The sequence below is a fragment of the Somniosus microcephalus genome, chromosome 1 (genome assembly GCF_052327205.1).
Source record: "Somniosus microcephalus isolate GS21.2 chromosome 1, FLI_Smic_1.0, whole genome shotgun sequence".
Lineage (NCBI taxonomy): Eukaryota > Metazoa > Chordata > Chondrichthyes > Squaliformes > Somniosidae > Somniosus > Somniosus microcephalus.
Window position 1 is genome coordinate 193,789,219 of NC_140987.1, and position 21,732 is coordinate 193,810,950.

Here is a 21,732-nt window from a genome sequence, read left to right on the forward strand (position 1 = left end):
TGAGTCATACAGATCCTGGGATCTTTAAGTAAGAGAAGTCAGGGGCGGAGCCAAGAGCCAAGACCTGGAACCTTCCAGGTTAGTCAGAAAAGAGGAAGTGAAACTATACACCGTGTAGGGGAGGGTAATATACATGAGTGCAAAACGAATACAGGCAAGACAAACAGATTTCATTACATTCACCCCTTCTTTAGATTTAGTCCATCGGGGTGATGTTTCTTAAAAGTTGGTATAAGTGAGTCTGTCAGGAGGTTTTACGGTGCTCAGTGATCGGCGCAAAGCCGGTTAGGGTGCCTCTAGGGGAGTGGATTCTGGTTCCTCCGCTGTCCGGGCCTCCGCAGTGTCTTCCAGGTTATCTGCAGTGTCCTCCAGGTTAAAGTTGGGTATTGATACCTCTGGGCGTCCTGTCTCTTTTTGGTGTAGGTCTTCCTCGGGTAGTCTCTCATCGTTCTCTCCGCTCCCCGAGGGAGCGAGGTCTTTTATGGAAACAGTGTCCTCTCGCCCGTCAGAGTATTCGATATAGGCGTACTGAGGGTTTGCATGGAGGAGCTGTACCTTTTCCACAAGGGGGTCCATTTTATGGCCTCTCACGTGCTTCCGCAATAGTACTGTCCCCGGAGACATCAGCCACGCGGGTAGAGATATGCCCGAGGTGGATTTCCGGGGGAAAACGAACATCTTTTCGTGAGGGGTAGCGTTAGTGGCTGTACATAACAGAGACCTTATGGAGTGGAGCATGTCTGGGAGGACTTCCTGCCAGCGGGAGGTCGGAAGGCCTTTTGACTTTAAGGCTAACGTGACAGCCTTCCAAACAGTAGCATTCTCCCTTTCCACTTGCCCATTACCCCGGGGGTCGTAGCTAGTGGTTCTGCTAGTGGCTATCCCCTTTGAGAGCAAGAACTGGCGCAGTTCGTCACTCATAAATGACGTCCCCCTATCGCTGTGTATGTAGTTCGGCATGCCAAACATGCAGAATAGATTTTCTGTTGTTATTTCGGATTTCCAACATCTGCCGTATTTTGCTATCATGCAGAATAGATTACAGAGACACTTGATGACCGTGGCACTGGTCATGTCTGGGCAGGGAATGGCGAAGGGGAAGCGGGAATATTCATCGATGATATTGAGGAAGTATACGTTACGGTCGGCAGAGGGAAGAGGTCCCTTGAAGTCCAAACTTAGGCGCTCGAATGGCCGTGTGGCTTTGATAAGGTGTGCACGGTCAGGCCTGTAGAAACGAGGCTTGCATTCCGCACAGATGCGGCAGGCTCTGGTCATTGCCCTGACCTCCTCGATGGAGTGGGGCAGATTGCGGGACTTTATAAAATGGTATAGTCGGGTGACCCCTGGGTGACAGATGTCGTTGTGGAGACCCTGTAATTTGTCCGTATGAATGCTGACACACGTTCCCCGCGATAGGGCGTCTGGGGGTTCATTAAGGGCTCCCGGCCTGTACATAATATCATAGTCGAACGTGGATAGTTCGATCCTCCACCTGAATATTTTGTCATTCTTGATTTTCCCCCTTTGTTTGTTATTAAACATGAAAGCCACCGACCGCTGGTCGGTGAGCAGGGTGAAACGTTTGCCGGCTAGGTAGTGTCTCCAGTGCCGCACTGCCTCCACTATAGCCTGTGCCTCCTTCTCAACAGAAGAGTGCCTGATTTCAGGTCCCTGAAGGGTTCGGGAGAAGAAGGCCACAGGTCTCCCAGCCTGATTGAGGGTCGCAGCTAAGGCAAAGTCTGACGCATCGCTTTCGACTTGAAAGGGAATGCTTTCGTCCACTGCACACAGTGCAGCCCTTTCAATGTCCTGTTTGATACTGGTGAAAACCTCCCGAGCTTCAGCTGATAGTGGGAAGGACGTCGATTTAATGAGGGGTCGGGCCTTATCAGAGTAATTGGGCACCCATTGGGCATAATACGAAAAAAATCCCAGGCACCTTTTTAAAGCTTTGGGATTGTGTGGCAGGGGCAGTTCCTTTAGGGGGCGTAATCGGTCAGGGTCCGGTCCAATTACCCCATCTTCCACCACACAGCCGAGGATACAGAGACGGGTTGTGTTGAAGACACATTTGTCTTCGTTGTAGGTTAGATTCAGCTTTAGGGCAGTTTTTAAAAATCTCGCAAGATTTAGATCTTGGTCTTGCTGGTTGATCCCGCAGATAGTGACATTGTCCAGATAGGGGTAGGTAGCTTGTAGTTTATTCTCGTCAACCATGCGGTCCATCTCACGTTGGAAGACCGAGACCCCATTTGTTACCCCAAAGGGCACTCTGAGAAAATGGGAGAGGCGTCCGTTCGCCTCAAAGGCGGTGTATGGGCGGTCCTCCGTTCTAATGGGGAGCTGGTGATACGCGGATTTGAGGTCGATAGTCGAGAAGACTCGGTATTGCGCAATCTGGTTGACCATTTCTGATATGCGGGGTAAAGGGTAGGCGTCCAGCTGGGTATAAATATTAACAGTCTGGCTGTAGTCAATTACCATCCGTTTCTTTTCGCTATTTTTAACTATGACTACTTGGGCACGCCACGGACTGGTACTGCATTCAATAATGCCTTCCCGCAGGAGTCTGTCCACTTCCGCCTTGATAAAGTGCCTGTCTTCCAGACTGTACCGTCTACTTTTGGTCGCTATGGGCCTACAGAGATTAGCGAATAAAGAGGGCGGGCTGATTTTTAAGCTTGATAGGCCACAGACTGTGAGTGGCGGCTGGGACCCGCCATATGCTAGCGTGACACTTTCGTGGTGGCACTGGAAGTCCAGGCCCAAGATTACATTAACACAGAGTTCTGGCATCACGAGGAGTTTAAAATCCTTGTAGTCCGTGCCTTTTACAGTCAGTGTTACCACACAGTAGCCCAAAATGTCCGAAGTGTGGGGCTTAGCAGCCATAGCAATTCTGCTCCGTGCAGGGGTTACCGTTAATGAGTGCCGCCGTACCAGGCTAGGGTGGATAAAACTCTCGGTACTCCCACAGTCAATTAAACATTTCGTTAAATTCCCGTTTACCTGTATGTCCATCATGGATTTTGTCAACAGGTGTGGCCTGGATTGATCCACCGTGATCGAAGCCACTGTTGGGCCCTGGGCGGCCGTTGAGTCGGGAAAAGATGGCGGATCCCAAGATGGCGGCCCGCACGGCATGCACGAGGTGGTGACGGAGTTGGAAATCGGATTCCCCCTGCAGACTTTGCTAAAATGCCCCTTTTTCTTACATTTGAAGCATGTAGCGTCCTTCGCTGGGCATCGTTGTCTGGGGTGCTTGGCCTGGCCGCAGAAGTAGCATTTCGGGCCTCGAGACATTGCCGCTGTAGTAGGACTCCTGGGTGAACTTCTGTGTGGGGACTCCGGCGGTGTAGAGCTGGTCTGAGACCTGGATGGGGAAGATGGCTGATTCCAAGATGGCGGCCCGCTCGGCGCGCACGAGGCGGTGAGGGCCGCATGGCCGTCGAATAAGAGTCAGAGTTTTTCTGGGCCACGTACAGCGATCGCGCAGTGGCCACTGCCTTTTTTAAGTCCAGGACCTCCTTCTCCAGCAGTCTCTGCCGGATATAATTCGATTTGAGGCCCGTGATGAAGGAATCGCGGACCAATTCATCAGAGTACACGTTGGCCGTCACGGCCTTGCAGTTACAGTCCCGGACCAAGTCCTTTAGGCCCTGTAAGAAATCGTCCATTGATTCCTCAGGTCGCTGCCTGCGTGTAGCCAGCAGATGTCTGGCGTACACTTCGTTTACTGGCCTCTGGTATTGGGCCTTCAGCATAGTGATGGCCTCCGTGTAAGAGGTGGCGCCCCGGATGAACGAATAAATCTGATGATTAACGCGAGTAGTCAGTAGACTCAGTTTATCTACCTCGCTAGCGGATGAGGCCCTCGCGAAGAGTTTGAAGCATTTGAGCCAGTGTCCAAATTGATTTGATGCTCCAGCAGAATGTGGATCCAAGTCCAGACGCTTTGGTTTTAGGAGTCGATCCATCCTAGTATTCTTTAGTGGTTAAAATTGATGTGCCTTCAATAACCACAAAACTAGAAGTTATAGACTTTAACAAGTTGGCTTTTAATCACTAAGATCAGAGCTAACATCGCAACACACCGACTGGCTCGCAGGAATGAGTCATACAGATCCTTGGATCTTTAAGTAAGAGAAGTCAGGGGCGGAGCCAAGAGCCAAGACCTGGAACCTTCCAGGTTAGTCAGGAAAGAGGAAGTGAAACTATACACCGTGTGGGGGAGGGTAATATACATGAGTGCAAAACGAATACAGGCAAGACAAACAGATTTCATTACACTATGTTTATATAAGAAATCACACAACACCAGGTTATAGTCCAACAGCTTTATTTGAAATCACAAGCTTTCGGAGCGCTGCTCCTTCTTCAGGTGAAGTGGAGAAATGCATAAAGACACAGCTTATATAGTCAGAGACATTCAGCCTCTGATCTTCGGCTAAGCATTCTCCAAGGTGGCCTTCGAGACACACGACAACGCAAAATCGTCGAGCAGAAACTGATAGCCAAGTTCCGCACCCATGAGGACGGCCTTAACCGAGATCTTGGGTTCATGTCACGCTACATGTAACCCCACCTGATGCAGGGTCATCCAGACTCGAGTCGACATGGGCTGTTCTCTCTACACAGATGCGGCCGGACCTGCTGTGATTTCCAGCCAAAAAAAATGTTTTTTGTCTGTTTTTTTGTTTTTCATACAGACCCCAGCATCTGCAATATTTGACCCCTTGTGACCCCACCTCATTATTCTTTGATGTAATGTTTCCCTGACTGACCTGTTTGGACACCATTCACACCTTTGACTGCTGTGATTATCTCTCTGCCGAGGTGCGATAAATGGCAGTTGGAAAGGTTACCTGTAAACATCTGACATGATTCTCTGACTTTAAAGCTGTGTCTTTATGCATTTCTCCACTTCACCTGAAGAAGGAGCAGCGCTCCGAAAGCTTGTGATTTCAAATAAAGCTGTTGGACTATAACCTGGTGTTGTGTGATTTCTTACATTTGTCCACCCCAGTCCAACTCCGGCATCTCCACACTATGTTTATATAGAGTTTGCATGTACGGGGCCCCTTTAAGAACGTGACCTAACGCGATGACGTCACGTCGCACATCACGTGACCGCCCTAAGCGCGGGCAAACGTGATGACGTCACGTCGCACATCACGTGACCGCCCCAAGCGCGGGCAAATGCAATGACGTCACGCCGCACATCACGTGACCGCCCCAAGCGCGGGCAAATGCGATGACATCACGTCGCACATCACGTGACCGCCCCAAGCGCGGGAAAACGCGATGACATCATGACGCAATCCATGGGACTGCCTACTCAGTCCTCGTGGCGTCCCCGTTTGGGTAAGACCTGTTCCACGGCTTTCCTGCATCGATCCTTGTTGTTTTCTGTACTTCGTCAAATCCTTCATTAAAGACCTGTTGGATTGTTTCTCCTGAGTCGACCTCAATTATTTGGTTAGGAATACACCTATTCCTACAATATGATTTATAACATAATTGACAAGTTATAGCCCAATTTTCCAAGTTTATGTTGAGCAAGCACAATGCAGGCTAACACCATAGTCTTAATTTTATTAGGTTTCACTTGGGAATGCAGAACTTGTAAGATTGGGCATGTTTGCGTGCTTAAGTCACACTGTTCAGATTTTGGAATTGGTATTTTTAGTGGGTAAAGGGAGGCTGCAAAACGCAAGCCTCAGTTCCATGAAATAATTATTCAAATTAGGTCATTGCTAAATTTCATGGTTTACCTGAATTGCGCCCCCAGCGTACACATTACCCAATGTATTGGGCAAATGAGTGATTCACAAGCCTCACCTGCTTCAGTGATCCTCTTAAAGCTGGTTTGTTGTTTGCATGACTGTGCTTAAATGTAGCTTCTATTTGTGAATTAGTAGGCGTTATTTTAACCCCAATCCCTGCCTGGCAGAAACGGTGTGGGCGAGGTGTTAAGGGGTCACGATGGCAAGGGGGCTTGTACCACGTTCCTACCACATCTCGCTTCCCACCCCTCACAATATTAACTAGCCTGTATTCAGTCATGGGAAGGCTGCCCACTCCAGAGGAGCTGGGGCCTAATTTACGTGGCAAAGTCGCATTGTGATGATGTCATCAGGACACACACAATACTGTGGGCCCCACACAAGGGCCACAGAATCTCAATCCCAGCTGGCAGCATCAGCACGCTGGCCACAGGAGGCCCAGGTAAATTAATGCAACTTTTTTAAAAATAGGTTCCTTGTGGGCCAGGACAAGCACCTGGCCCTGCTTGATGTGCTGCACTTACTCGGTGTAATTGCACCTCTCCTTTAACAGACTAGTGGTCTTCTTCTCTAAAGGGAGTCACTATCCTTTTCTGCAACCCCGACGACAGGAAATGTTTTGCATAGTAGTCACAAAGTGCTCTGTGAACAGATGGCAGTTTTGGCACAACAAAAGTTCCCCTCCCCTTCCCTTTAATGGCAAGCAGTAGCCCTTTAAGAGCTGGAGCCTGGTCAGATTTCCTGTCCCCAGGCTAATGGCACTTGTATTGTTTTTGGACCCTTTCCACTCTTCTTACCTTATTTTGGTTCTCGTATCTTATACCACTCTCTCATTGGTAAGCTCCAACTGCTCATCCCTTCGAGAGTGTCTACCCTTACTTTGAAATATGGGTAAGCTTCTAGTAACTTGGCCAGGAAAAGAACAGCAAACCCTATTTGATAATTGATTTTAGCTACTAGACTTACTTTATGTCTTCACAAGATCCTGTTCGTGATCTTCCAAAGGAGAATAAGTTTAAAATATAATACAAATTTATTTTACAAAAGATGCATAAGCATGTAAGAAACAGTCATAAAAATAGTTAGATATTTACAATAAACAACCTTCCAACTAACTCCTTGAATAGACAAAATAATAAAAATGATTGCAGCACTCTGAGAACTAAGCTATCCCTTGTAAATAACTTTTCCTTTCTTTAAGGAATATCAAATTGACCAATACAGATAGGTTGCATTTCTGAGATTCCAAACATTTTCCCCTCATGGGATTTTCCAACTGCCCCCACCCCAATTAAATATTACAGTCTTTTTTACAACCCAAAAGAGTTATTGGGACCTCTGGATTTTGAATATCTCACCTCAAATTGAAAAAGTAACTGTCAGTCAAATATAAACTGAACAACCATGGACATTTTATTATCTCCCTTGCTCATCTCTGCAATTGACAAAATCTAGCAGTTAATTTCGTTACGTATTATGATGGGCTTTAAAGGGACAGCCACCAAACCAAAATCTAAGCAAATATACATCATTTTATTCACAGCACTGCTGGTTAGGCCCCTATACCTGTTTTTTCTGCCCAATGGCCTATTATAATGAGGAGGAGGGGTTTTCCCCCACAAAATTCCACAAAGTTAGCCCTTCTCACGCTGAACACCCATCCCCTGAAAACGTAATCCAGATTTTGCCGGTCCTGCAAATTTGGGAATCATATTTATTTTTCTGCCAAGGCATAAATTTCTAGTTCCAATACTAATTTTGAAATTAATGCAAATATATATATTTTGCTGATGATGCAAATAGAAGGTATGAACATTTTATCCATTATTCTCTAACACTATCAGAAAAGACTTGAAGGAAAATGTCTTCCTTATCTGACCTGAATTAATGAATGGGGTGGAAGTGGTATAATCCAGAGCAGTAACTCATCACAATTCAGAAGGGAGTTGACCAATGTTGATTCAGACAAATTTTCACTGTGGAAAATCAGGTGACACAAACTTAAAAGTCAGAAGTTAACATGAACAAGGGAAGTTAGGTGGAGCTATTATACACAAAGGGTAATGCTCTTATAGAATAAGTAATCAGAAAAGGTTATTTATTGTACAAGTGTATTACCCTTTCTACAGCTAGGATAAGTGGATTTAATAGCATTTAAATTAATTTCTGGAAAAAGATGGGATTGAGGATTATAGTGGGAAGGGAGGGACATGGGTGTGGTCAAGATCAATCAAAAATGGACGGCCTCAATTAGGTTCTTTGCTGGAAAGTCAGCTTCTAAAAATAAATATCAATTTAATGGCATGTTTTACACTGTGTAAGCAAAAAATGCTGTTTAATGGAAACATTTTTGGGAAGACAGTTTAATGAAAGGTTTTATTCCAATCCTACCCTCAGGATTCACACAAGTTTTGCACTAATCCTGCCCTCAGTTGCACTGAAACAAAATGAAAATATGAAAATGGTTTGCAAGGGTAAGTAATGAATGAAGGACGTGGGACAAACTTATGTTTAAAAACAGATATATTGTGCTTGCTGTTCATAATGTTTTTATCTTTAGGTATGTGTTCCTGTGTTACTCTCTGTCTCAGCATGTGCTTTCTCAATCTCGTTGCTGATTAGATCTACCTTAAAACATGGATAAATAGAGATGTTTGCATCAGATCAAAAATTTTGAAAAATTAGCCTGTTCATTAGATACTTAGCACTGATAGATTAAATCAGTGTTTTAAAGATTACTCTGTGTACTAATGTTTCTTATTTTACATTGTTTGGAATTTCCTGTGGGGTGTAATCAGTGAACTACGCCGATTTGTGTGCCCATTTTGCCAATGTCTATTTGCACCCAAACCTCCTGCCAATCTCATTAACATACACTTGTAGAAATTGGTGTAAACAAGCGGAAATCAGAGTAACCAATTTTCGGTTGCGAAAGGTTGGCAGTCTCCCAGTGTTCCATGTAATGTTACTAATGTGAGTGGTCATCAAACATATGCTTGCAATACGGTGGGAAGGGAATTCATTATATGGCATAAAGTTTCCACTAGGGGTGCAATTGGCAAAAAGTGATATTTTATTTAATGGTTAATTAGTGCCATTTAATTTGATTCCGCCCAGATTGCACTGATATCTGGACGGAAATCATGCGGAAACTCCAGATCTATTTATTTGCTATGGTTCAGCCACATCGTTTATAATTGACTGCACAGAATGGGATAATCACATTACAGACACATGCTGTACATGCTATATGGCAGTGTTTTTTTTCCCCGGACCTGCAACAAGCTTTCCTTTTCAAAATAAAACAGTTTTCCACTTTTTTTTAGTGCATCACTGGGCTTATTCCATCTGAAAATCCTGGAACTCCCTCCCTAACAGCACTGTGGGAGTACCTTCACCACGCGGTTTGCAGCGGTTCAAGAAGGCGGCTCACCACCACCTTCTCAAAGGCAATTAGGGATGGGCAATTAATGCTGGCCTTGCCAGCGACGCCCACATCCCATGAATGAATAAAAAAAGAGGCACCTCATAATTTATTCCTGCTCCTGGCTACCGATTTAATATATCTACCATACCAGTTTTTGTTTTCTTCCCCTGAAAGTGGCACACTTCAGTGCAGCTGGATGCTCTACTCACGATGGCAGTGGTAGGTGAATTTTAGTGCCCTGGGCCTCATGTCCACCACCATTAGGTTGTGAAGCTGGCAAAGCTGCTCCTTCACTGCTCCATTATATTAAATAGTATTCAGGAGAATCATCTTCATTCAGAGAGTGGTTAGAATGTGCAACTTGCTACTACATGGAGTAGTTGAGGCAAATAGCATAGATGCATTTAACGGGAAGCTAGATAAGTACATGACGGAGAAACGAATAGCAGGATATGTTGATAGGGTGAGATGAGGAAAGGTGGGTGGAGGCTTGCGTGGAGCATAAACACCAGCATAGACTTCCCGAATGGCCCGTTTCAACGCTGTAAATTTTATGATCCGGCTTTTGCGGCAGTATTGACGGTGAAACTGTAAGCATTCGCCATCATTACTCCTCTGAAAGTGACAACAACTTCATGAATCAGCGCATGCACAGATAAACGCAGAAATCCAGAAGTTGCTGTCAGTCATTCCCTGCTCCTCCACAGATTGTGTTTTGGAACTCCCCTGAAGTGGGAATCAATTCAAATCACAGTACATGATGAAAACTTCCCCAATTACATTGGAATATCGCTGTTAAACCCAGACCCCGCACCATCCCAAAAAAAATCAAGCCTTGTTGAAAGAGGTGTAACTGGGTTTTTAATGGTGTATTGGCTGCTGATCAACTGTTTTGGCCCTGAGAAACTAATTTTATATTTGTGGAATGTCAAATTTTTCCATTAGTATGCTAAGAATTACATGTGGTTTTTAATATAATAAAATGGTTTTTTTTTAAAGTTTGTTTATGATATTTCAGTTTCTACCTTAATCCTATGTGTATGTCCCAATGATTATTTTGCCCGCTGCAAAATTTATAAAAAGTAAATTATAATCTATGCATTTTACTTCCTGGTTTGCTTTCTGTGACAATTCTTCATTGTGATTGGGTGCTTAGCCTGCTTGATGACATCATGGTTGCTGGATGCTGGTGATTCGTTTGATTTGGTGCCAGTTTCAAACTAATGTCAGGAGAGCTGAAATTCATACCACAGAGATCACTAGATCTTTGTGGGCAGCTTTCTTCGAGATCAGTGGCGAGTGCTGTCATTTGCCGCTGACCGCAAATTCTGGGCCTATATATTTTCATTACAGCAGCACACAGCCAGTACCACAAAGACAACCTTTTGTAATGAGCTGGATTAATGCTTCCCTGGATAAGGTAGGGAGGGGGAGTGCAGATAGGCTATATTTACAAGCTATAGCTTTTAAAGAGTCTTGCACATGTCCACCTATTCAAAAATCTTCCCTCTTTGCCTTATTTGGTCAGAACATAAATGATGAAGCTGCCATACATAACTACACAATGTCTCATTTTATTAGGTCTGCAATGAGATAAAAACATGAAATCCATTAAAGATCTCTTCACAAATGCTGCATGATGAGCCAATTACCACCACAATGTTATAGTTTCAATGGCTTTACAATTATACTTAGTAATTTTCTGCTTTCTTGAAACATTTCATATTTAAATAAATAGCAGCCAAAAAATGTTAAACAATTCTATTGCCAGTTCAATGCAAATCAATACCCCGATTGTAATGCTGAAGATCTGTGCATCACAGCTTGCCACTCCCCTAGTTAAGCTCTTCTAGAACTGAATGCCAGAAGAGAGGTGAGAGTAAGTGTCCTTGACATCAAGGCAGAATTCGACTGAGTGTGGCCCTATTAAACCTTAAGTCAATGGGGATCAAAGGAAAAATCTTCCAGCGTTTGGAGTCATACCTGACAGAAAGGAAGATGGTTGTGGTTGTCAGAGGTTATTCATCAAAGCCCCAGGATATCGCTGCAGAATTTCCTCAGGGAAGTGTTCTCACCCCAACCAACTTCAGCTGCTTTAACATTGACCTACCCTTCATCATAATACATAGAAAAGAAGAAAGAACTTGCATTTACATAGCGCCTTACATGACTCAGGACATCCTAAACTGCTTTACAGCCAATGAAGTACTTTTGAAGTGTAGTCACATCTGTAATGTAGGGAAATGCAGCAGACAATTTGCACACAGCAAGATCCCACAAAGTCCAATGAGATAAATGACCAGATAATCTGTTTTTTAATGATGTTGGTTGAGGGATAAATATTGGTAAGGGCAGTGGGAAAACATCGCTGACCTTTTTCAAATAGTGGCATGGGATCTTTTACGTCCACTTGAGAGAACAGACGTTCAATGTCTTATCCAAAAGACCGCACCTCGAACAGTACAGCACTCCCTCAGTACTGTACTGGAGTGTCAGCCTAGATTGTGCCCACAACCTCCTGTCTCAGAGGCGAGAATGCAACCAACTGAGCCACAGCTGGCACTTATAGAAGTTACAACATCGAAATAGGTAATTTGACTCAAACCAGTCCGAATCAGCATTTGCTCTCCCCACAAGCAAATAGTTCTGATCACATTTACCTACCCTGATCCCATATCCCTTTAACCCCTTCTCCTTCATTCACCTGTCCAATCTAATCTTAAATGTTGACATCAGTTTCTGCCTCAATTACTAACCCTGGAAGTGAGTTCCACAGCCTCACAGTCCCTGTGTAAAAATGTTTCTCCTTTCTCTTAGATTTATTCTTGTATCTATGGCTCCTTGTTATTGATCCCTCAACTACTGGAAACAGTCTGCTTCTATCTACCCTGTCCTATCTGTTCATAATTTTACACACTTCTAACATATCACTCCATAATCTGTGTTGTTCTAATGAAAAGGAAACAGTTTTTCAAGTCTTTCTTCATATTTGTACTTCCATCGACGGCTGCACTCAGGGAAACCAGACCTTGGGATGGCCAGCGACCTACAAAGTAAGTTTTTTTATTTACTTACCTGAATGTGGAGCCAATAGGAGGAGGAGTGCTCCTCCCGACCCCACATTTAAACCCTCTCTGAACTCTGCCGCTCTTCACCCCTCCTACCCAACGCTGTGACTCTTTACCCCCGATCCCGAACCCACGGCATCCTCTCCCAACCCCCGATCCCAAAACCACAGCATCCTCTCCCAACCCCTGATCCCAAACCCAGGGCATCCTCTCCCAACCCCTGATCACAAACCCAGGGCATCCTCTCCCAACCCCTGATCCCGAACCCACCGCATCCTCTCCCAACCCCTGATCCCAAACCCAGGGCATCCTCTCCCAACCCCTGATCCCGAACCCACCGCATCCTCTCCCAACCCCTGATCCCAAACCCACCGCATCCTCTCCCAACCCCCGATCCCAAAACCACAGCATCCTCTCCCAACCCCGATTCCGAACCCAGGGCATCCTCTCCCAACCCCTGATCCCGAACCCACGGCATCCTCTCCCAACCCCCGATCCAGAACCCAGGGCATCCTCTCCCAACTCCCGATCCAGAACCCAGGGCATCCTCTCCCAACTCCCGATCCAGAACCCAGGGCATCCTCTCCCAACCCCCGATCCAGAACCCAGGGCATCCTCTCCCAACTCCCGATCCCGAACCCACAGCATCCTCTCCCAACCCCCGATCCAGAACCCAGGGCACCCTCTCCCAACTCCCGATCCCGAACCCACGGCATCCTCTCCCAACCCCCGATCCTGAACCCCTGGTCTCCTCTCCCAACCCCCGATCCTGAACCCCTGGTCTCCTCTCCCAACCCCCGATCCTGAACCCCTGGTCTCCTCTCCCAACCCCCGATCCTGAACCCCTGGTCTCCTCTCCCAACCCCCGATCCTGAACCCCCAGTCCCCTCTCCCAGCTTCAGATCCCGGACCCCTAGAACCCCGACCTCCTCTCCCGACCACCGACCTCGGACTGCTGGACGCCTGTCCTCCTCTCCCAATCTGGACACACGGCCCCCTCTCCCGATCCTGGACCCCTGGACTCCTCTGCTGACCCCCGATCCCGGATCCCTGATCCCAGACACACGGCCCCCTCTCCCATTCCTGGACCCCTGGACTCCTCTGTTGATCCCCGATCCCGGATCCCCAATTCCAGACACATGGCCCCCTCCCGATCCTGGACCACTAGCCTCCTTTCCCGACCCCTGACACCTGACCCCCTGGATCTCTAGCCCCGTGTCCTCTTCTCCTGATCCTGGACACCCAGACTCCTGGAGTAGAGCTGTTCACTGATGATTCCAGAGTTCAGTTCCATTCACAACTCCTCCAGTAATGTAGCAGCCCATGCCAGCCTACAGCAGGACTTGGGCAACGTTCAGGCTTGGGCTGACAACTGGCAGATAACATTCATGCTAGATAAATGTCAGGTAGTGACCATCGCAAACAGGAAAAGGACATGCCATCTTCCCATGACCTTCAATGGCACCACTGTTGCTGAGTTCCCAGCTATCAAGATTTTGAGAGTCATCAGTGACCGGAAGCTTAACTACACCAGCCATATCAACACTGTGGTTGCAAGAAGAGGGCCGAAGCTGAGAAATCTGCGATGAGTGGTTCAACTCCTGCTCCACCATTTACAAGGCTTATGGCAGGAATGTGCAGGAATACTAACCACTCACCTAGATGGATGCAGCCACAACCACGCTCAAAAAGCTCAACACCATCCAGGACAAAGCTCTTACTTCTGAACTCAATATCCATCCACTCCATCATTGGTGCACCTTGGCTACAGTATGTACAATCTACAGGAATGCAGCAACTCACCAGAGTACTTTGATAGCACCTCCCTCCCCTGAGACCTCTGCCACTGAGAAGGATATGAGCAGCAGTATTGTGGGAACGCCATTTACTCTCAGTTTCCCTCCAAGTCACACACCACCCTGATTTGGATATACATATATCGCCAATTCTGCATTGTCACAAGGTCAATATCCTGGAATTTCCTACCAAACACCATTGTGGGAGCACCATCACCATATTGACTGCAGTGCTTCAAAGAGAAGGCCCACCACTAATTTCTTAAGGCAACAAGGGGTGGGCAATAAATTTCCTCTTGCAAGCATTGCATACATCCAGATAACAAATATAAAAAATGAGCACTTGTACCCAATGCAAAAACAAGCAGAATTCTGCACCCATATTTGAGCTGTTTCCTTCCCTTACCAGCTACAAAGCTAGTTTATTGGTCAAAGAGAATGTACAATCCATCATGAAGTCACATTGAAAGAAAGAAAGACTTGCATTTATATAGCGCCTTTCATGACCACCAGACGTCCCTAAGCGCTTTACAGCCAATGAAGTACTTTTTGAAGTGTAGTCACTGTTGTAATGTAGGAAATGCGGCAGCAATTTGCTCACAGCAAGCTCCCACAAACGGCAATGTGATAATGACCAGATAATCTGCTTTTAGATATTGATTGAGGGATAAATATTGGCCAGCTCACTGTGGATAACTCCCCTGCTCTTCTTCAAAACAGTGCCATAGGAAAATTTACGTCCGCATGAGAGAGCAGACGGGGCCTCGATTTGATGTCTCATCTGAAAGACGGCACCCCTGACAGTGCAGCACTCCCTCAGTACTGCTCTGGAGTTTCAGCCTAGATTTTGTGCTCAAGTCTCTGGAGTGGGACTTGAACCCACAACCTTCTGACGCAATTAGTCCATCCAATAGTGCTAATTCCCACTGTACTTTGGATGTAAAATCTGACTGGAGAAAGGACAAAAATTCTTGCAGTACATATCAAACTTTTAAAAAGGTAAAAATATTAATGAATGAAAATAAATAAAATATATATTTCAAAATCTATAAATTCTAGGAAAAGGAATGATGTGGTTGAAATGGTAAGACAGCTCCTCATGAAGGAAGCACATGCTATTCACTCATACTGGTGGTGATTCTGTCATTGTGTATAAATGTATATAAAAGACATGTTATAAAGGGGGTGCACATTTTAAAGAGAATGTTGTACACATTACTTAGGAAGCCATGAAGAAGGTACCTTATATTAACTGCTGTCATATATCAGAGTGATGTAAAATGGTATTTATAAAATAAATTTCATGTTCTCTGACAAGAAAAAAACATTTCTGGGGGTAACCTTATGGGGTTGTGCTGTCGGCGAGGAGCCTCACCCACTGGCAGTGCAAGTTGGAAATTTGGGTGCCATTCATGTTAATGGTCAGAAAATGGTGGGATGTGTGTGTCAGAATCTTTGATTTGTGCGGAGAATGGATATGGCTCCCTGTCAGCAGCATGGACTCATAAAATTACACCTTTAATTTCCCCCCATCTCATGGCTCAATGGGTAAATCAGTGTGTAGATACTGAGTGAGAGCAGTATCACCATAACTGTGAGGACCCCCATGGAAAATAGGCTACTGTCATTTATTATCTGGACTCATAAATGAAGAATGACCATTTTAGCAAGGTTCCAGAGGACCTGCTGACAGTGCCTTCCAGACTGGAGTGGAGATAATTGGAAAACAAATGATTTCATCTTCGATTACAAGTCAGACATAAATGTTAAGATCAGATGCTCACAATATACACAATCTGAATCATTAAATCACAATCTTCTCCATGCCCTTCAATGGGACAATGAAGCTATTGTTACTTTCAATTCTCCAATGACACAAATAGCCCTGAATTTCTGTGGGGGGTTCTCCCGATCTCCTGCTGCAAATTCGGCGAATGATTGGCCGAACTCACAGAGAAATGGCACAAATGGCTGTTTAACACCATTTCGCTGGGGTCCCACAAATCTTCCACCAAAGTTACAGTGACTACAATTCCAAAGTAATTAATTGTCTGTAAAGGGCTTTGGGACATGCTGAGATTGTGAAAGGCACTATATAAATGCAAGACTCTCTTTCTTTAAACTCTGTGGAAATTCAAGGCCAATTTCTTCATGTCTTTTGTAAGTCCAACTAACTTACAGCCAGTCTAAATATCTATCTTGGTGAATCTCACATAAGTATAAACCAGCAGTCAGTGATAAGGCCACATATCACCACTGATAGCATTTATTTACATTTGTGAGTGCCAAAGAAGTCAGGGAACTGATTACCCTACTGTGTATTTCTAGCATTTTCAGGTTTTTCTCAGGTTGCCAGTGTTCATATTGTTCCTTTTCATCTTTATTAACTGAAAGTTAAAATATACAGCTGCTGAGGTTGTACATTATTTTCAAAGGGACACCGTATTCCTGAAAAAGTGTTTGACAAATATATTAACATTTTTTGACAAAAATCACAACATAAAATGTATCAGAAAGCATCCTTATATCAATCTGAATGATGCCAGTGTGATAGAAAGCTCTTCCGGCTACCCTCCCTCTCCAAACAAAAGGAAAGTTTTACCAAACACTTTTTCATGAGGACAGTGCACCTTTACCTCTGATCTCCAGTCATGTGATTTTCAAGATGGTAAGCATAATCTTCTTAAGAGAGATGTTAGCTGCTTCACAAAATGATATGGGAGATATTAAATCAGATTCCACATTTAAACTAGCCAAAACTAAAATAAAATTGTTACAGTAATAAAATAAAATATTTTCTTCTATCATATTTTATCCCACACTTGTGGAATAAAACAAAATACAGCTTGACATCAAGTATCCTCTGATTTACTACCTTTCTGAAGTGAGCAATCCCATCTCCTCTCCATTTCCAAATCTTATATCCACCCCTGCTAGATTAAACATTCCATTGTAATTAGGTGGAGGAATGTATACAATATTATATACATATGTAGATAGTGGTAAAAAGCAGTCAGGTTCAGTAACTATAATTTGAAATGGCCTCTAATATTGTAGCCGACACAGCCCATTACAGAGTGTAAACATGGCTCTCATTTTCTATTTATTTCCTCTTCTTGCTCTGTATTCCAGCAAATCCAAGAATGATATGATAAGAAAGGGCTCTCTGGTTTAGTTTAGGTATATTCTGAAAGTGCCGTATGTCAAGGCCTTAAACTTTATCTTTTATAGTCGACCTGAGCCTTTTCAACAAGTTTTCTACAGTTTAATTTGAACCGCTCAGAGGCAGAATATTCTTTGCCTTTTATTACCTCTCTTCATGGCACACAACTGACCAACCAAGACAAAGTACAAGTGTCTTTATCCCAAGCCTTTAAAATTAGGTGGCATAATATCAAGGAAACTGCAACAAGGACAACTGTCCCATGAAATTGACCTCAGTGATTGTTAGGAGCATGGAGAATTTGTGATGGGGTGTCAAGGGACAAGCCCACAGCTTTTCTTTAGTCTAATGCATGCTTCAGCATCCCTAGTTCAGCAGGTGATGATGATGCCTTGGCAGGTTTCTGTCAAAGTCACTGAACCAGCTGCTAGGTGGTGTGCAAGAGTGGCCCACATTAGCTCATTCTCTGAATTTGCCTACCTCCCTGAGGGAGCGTACCCTGTCTCATTGCAGAATTTACCTTGCCAGGAATCATAGATGAAAATAGCACTCTGCTGCTTAGCTTTAGTACACGGACTGAATGTATAGTGCTGACCCCTTAACAACTAGTACTCGTAAATGGAATACGCCCAACCTCACATCCCGCCATGTAAGTTGTTAGCAAACCATAACCGTAAAAAGCAACTGCATAAATATCGGACACGTTGTAAGCTTCTTTTCCATATCAAAGAACTATGACACCAAAGTGGGACATAAAGAGCCTGTGTTGTCATTGTGCCTGTGTGCACACTATAGATGTGGCCCCTGGCATATAGACTGTCATACCGGCCTCAACTTTTAACTTAATGTATCATAACAGAACATAAATCACTCCTTTTTAACCCTTGGGGCATAGTGTGTTTCATATATTCTACTTACACTTGGGAACAAATATGCAAGGATGCAATTAATCATTCACACCTCTGATAACGATCTTTGCCTCAGCTATTATTAGTTATAAACTTTTACCATTTTCCAGAAAAAAAATATTGAGATTGTTTTTAAAGAATACCCTTAGCATTGTATTTGTATTCAGGAGATCAATAGGCACTCGGTGTCTTTCTCAAAAAGGAGATTTGATAATAAAAGGCTGAATATACTCTGACGATTGCTTAGCTATAATCCTATCAATGTAACTGCTGGATGGAGTCATTCTTATTTCTTCTATAAAACGGTTATGACTTTTCATAGTTTTTGTGAGCACTGTCCTTTGGCTGACCCCTCTGAATTTTCTTTTTTAAGATTTACAAATGAAATGGTAAGAAAATAATGGTCGCTGTAACTTCCAAAGGAATCCTGATAAAGTAATTGGCAACAATTTTGTCAACAAAGCTCTAAGGCAAGATTAGCTAATCAGAGGTCAAAGTTCTGGTTATAACTAGAGGTGAAAGGATATGTGACTGGCAGTTTAAGATATACTTTCACAAGGATTTTATGTCTTTGTAGCTGAAGAATCTCAGATTGAAATACAAAGAAACATTATGTTCTAAGTCAAAAGACCACTTCAGAAGCTTTTTAACTATCAAAGGTCTACAGCAGCTTTATAGGGCACTGCAATAAATGAAATATTGTTTCCTTCTACTTAACAGAGTATTTGATGGAGAAATGTGTTCAATGGGACAGTACATAGGCAGTGGTTATTAAATTATTAAAAGAAAATATGAGACATTATTGTGTATAATATTAATGATTCCAGGTGTACAGGGCAACAAAGTAGGCTTTTCTACTTGTTTCTGACTTTATCTCTGGTTGGATCATGTTGTGAACGCTGTTAATTTGGACAATGTCACAATATTCTTTTATTTAAATTAACTGTGACCACTCAGACACAACACACTATAGCAAACCACACAATACCATTCCATTCTCTCCTCTTCCCTCCCTGTAACAGTAACAACACAGCACAATTGTCTAATCAGCTGAAAACTTTAAAATCCATGAATACTTTTGTGCATATCTGCATATTGTGAGTTCAAACTTCGACGATGGTAAGTGGAGGTTTCTATAATACAGGTATCATTGCAAGAGGACTACATTTGTTATAAACTATCTTAACCTTTTTTATGACCAATGTAAGTAAAGGCAATGTTGCTCAAGCTCAAGTTTATATATATATATATATATATATATAGTTGATCTAGGCCCATATGGTTTCTCTCATTATTTTTGCATACATGATGTACTTCTGTCAAAATACAACAAGTAGATAATTTTAATTTAAAGGTAGCGGCTGGGAAATTCAATAAGGCCCAAAAACAGGCACAGGCAGAGGCACGCGAGGTGAAATTTGCTCACGCCCGTTTAGAAAGTGCAAGCAGCACATCAATTTGGTCCTGCCTGCTAATTTAAATGATTTTAGCGTACGGCCCAACAGCTATGATGCTGCTGACAGGCTGTGCGCTCAGCAGGAGGCCCAAGTGCATTTCCTTAAAGCTAGACTGCTTTTTCACTGAAAAGAAATGAAAAATCATTCAAAATTAGGCAGTCTGCAGCTCTTTAAAGCTGAACTGCCTTCTGCATATAAAAAAAAGGTCAGAATTCTTCAGCACTAACACAAATGATTAAAGAGGCCAGGGAAAGGGCACCCAGAGTGTCACACGCAACACTCCAGCTTTGTGCAGAGGGTCAACACTGGAAGAGCGGCCCTCTACCCACAGGGGGCGAGGAGGCCCTCCAGAAAGATAGATGTGGGAACAACGTCGCCCCCAGGATCTGGCTCCAGTGCCCAAAGAAGTTTCATGACCTCAGACAAGTGGTCAAGGTCAGTGAATGCATCTTCAAAATCATCTCCTACCAACTGCAGCACTAGCTTCACACACTGCTCAATACATGAACACCCCACCCCCCCAATCACTCACCTACCAAAAATCTATAACAAACACGCGGCACACCTCAGAATCCTAGCTTCACCTCACTGTTGGATCCGTGGTTCAGTGGATATGCTATTATTAAATAATCACACGGATGCTGTACATTAACAATAAACAGGTCTTTACTGGAGGAGGGTAGTCTCTAGACTGGGGGTACAGAGGCATGCGCAAAGCTTATATACCGGTGTGGTCACTGCCGGTACTACAGTATACAGGAGCTGTAAAAGTAGTTCTGACTTAAAGGCACATACACTACACTCACCCCCTTGGAGGAGACGGTGCGGGCCATTCTTGGCAGGGGCATGGCTGAACCCGTGGCCAGCGGCGGGGCTGAAAGAATACAAGATACCGGTATCCTCATACATTATCCGCCTTCTCACATCCCACTTCCCCCTCATCCCACAATCTCTTCTGAAGTACAAGCTGCACATGGTGTATGCATGCACCTTTTGCTTTCCCACCCTCCACTCACCACAACCCTACCCTAGAGCCTTGCTCATTTCAGACACCCAAGAAAAGAAGAGGAAGAAGAAGAAGAAGAAGAAGAAGAAGAAGAAGAAACAGGTAAATGGCAGAGACTTTGAACAAATATTTTGTATCGGTCTTCATGGTAGAAGACACTACAAGCATCCCAGTAATAATAGATAATCAAGGGGCTATAGGGAGGGGGGAACTTAAAAACAATCACCATCACTAGAGAAAAAGTACTAGGCAAACTTATGGGACTAAAAGTGGACAAGTCCCCTGGACCTGATGGCCTGTATCCTAGGGTCTTAAAAGAAGTGGCTGCAGAGATAGTGGATGCATTGGTTGTAATCTACCTAAATTCCCTGGACTCTGGAGAGGTCCCAGCAGATTGGAAAACCGCAAATGTAACACCCCTATTCAAGAAAGGAGGAACACAGAAAGCAGGAAACTATAGACCGGATATTGAGTGGCGCCCCCTGCCTTACCGCCTGCCGTTAGCAATGACAGGTTGAGGGGAGCGTTTTGCTGTCAGAAAGGGAATGGGGGAGCACTATTTAAAGGCGACCGCTTCCTGCCTTTTTTTACCGGTGACATTTTTGCACCACGCATTCTGTGAGAGAGAGAGAGAGACTTCTGGAGAGATCCAACGCTGTGTGAAGGAGTTTTGAGTACTGAGCAGCACTTTGCAGGTTCATTTTGATTTGCCCTTCCTTGCTTCGCCAGCGCTCTGAGGTAGCGCCTCGCTCCTTGGCCTTTGCGCCTTAAGACAGGTGTGAAGCGCCTGATATAGCGCTCCAATCACCTCCAGGGGCGATAAAAGGCAAGTTTGCTGTCGGAGGCGATAATTAGCACCAGGTGCTAAACTTTGCGCACGGCCGATAATGGCGCCCCAAATGGGGCGATACTGAATTTTTCCCCCAATGATTTCAGTTTTATTGATATTAAGCTGGAAGTTATGACCATTCATGTATTAATGCCATCAGGCAGTTTGAGAGAGGAGCAGTAGCAGCAACAATGGAATTGATGATGGCAACAGAGAGATAAAGCTGGATAACATTGGAGTGTTTGTGGAAGCTGACTACTACAGGTTATGGATGCAGGTGCCAAGGGGC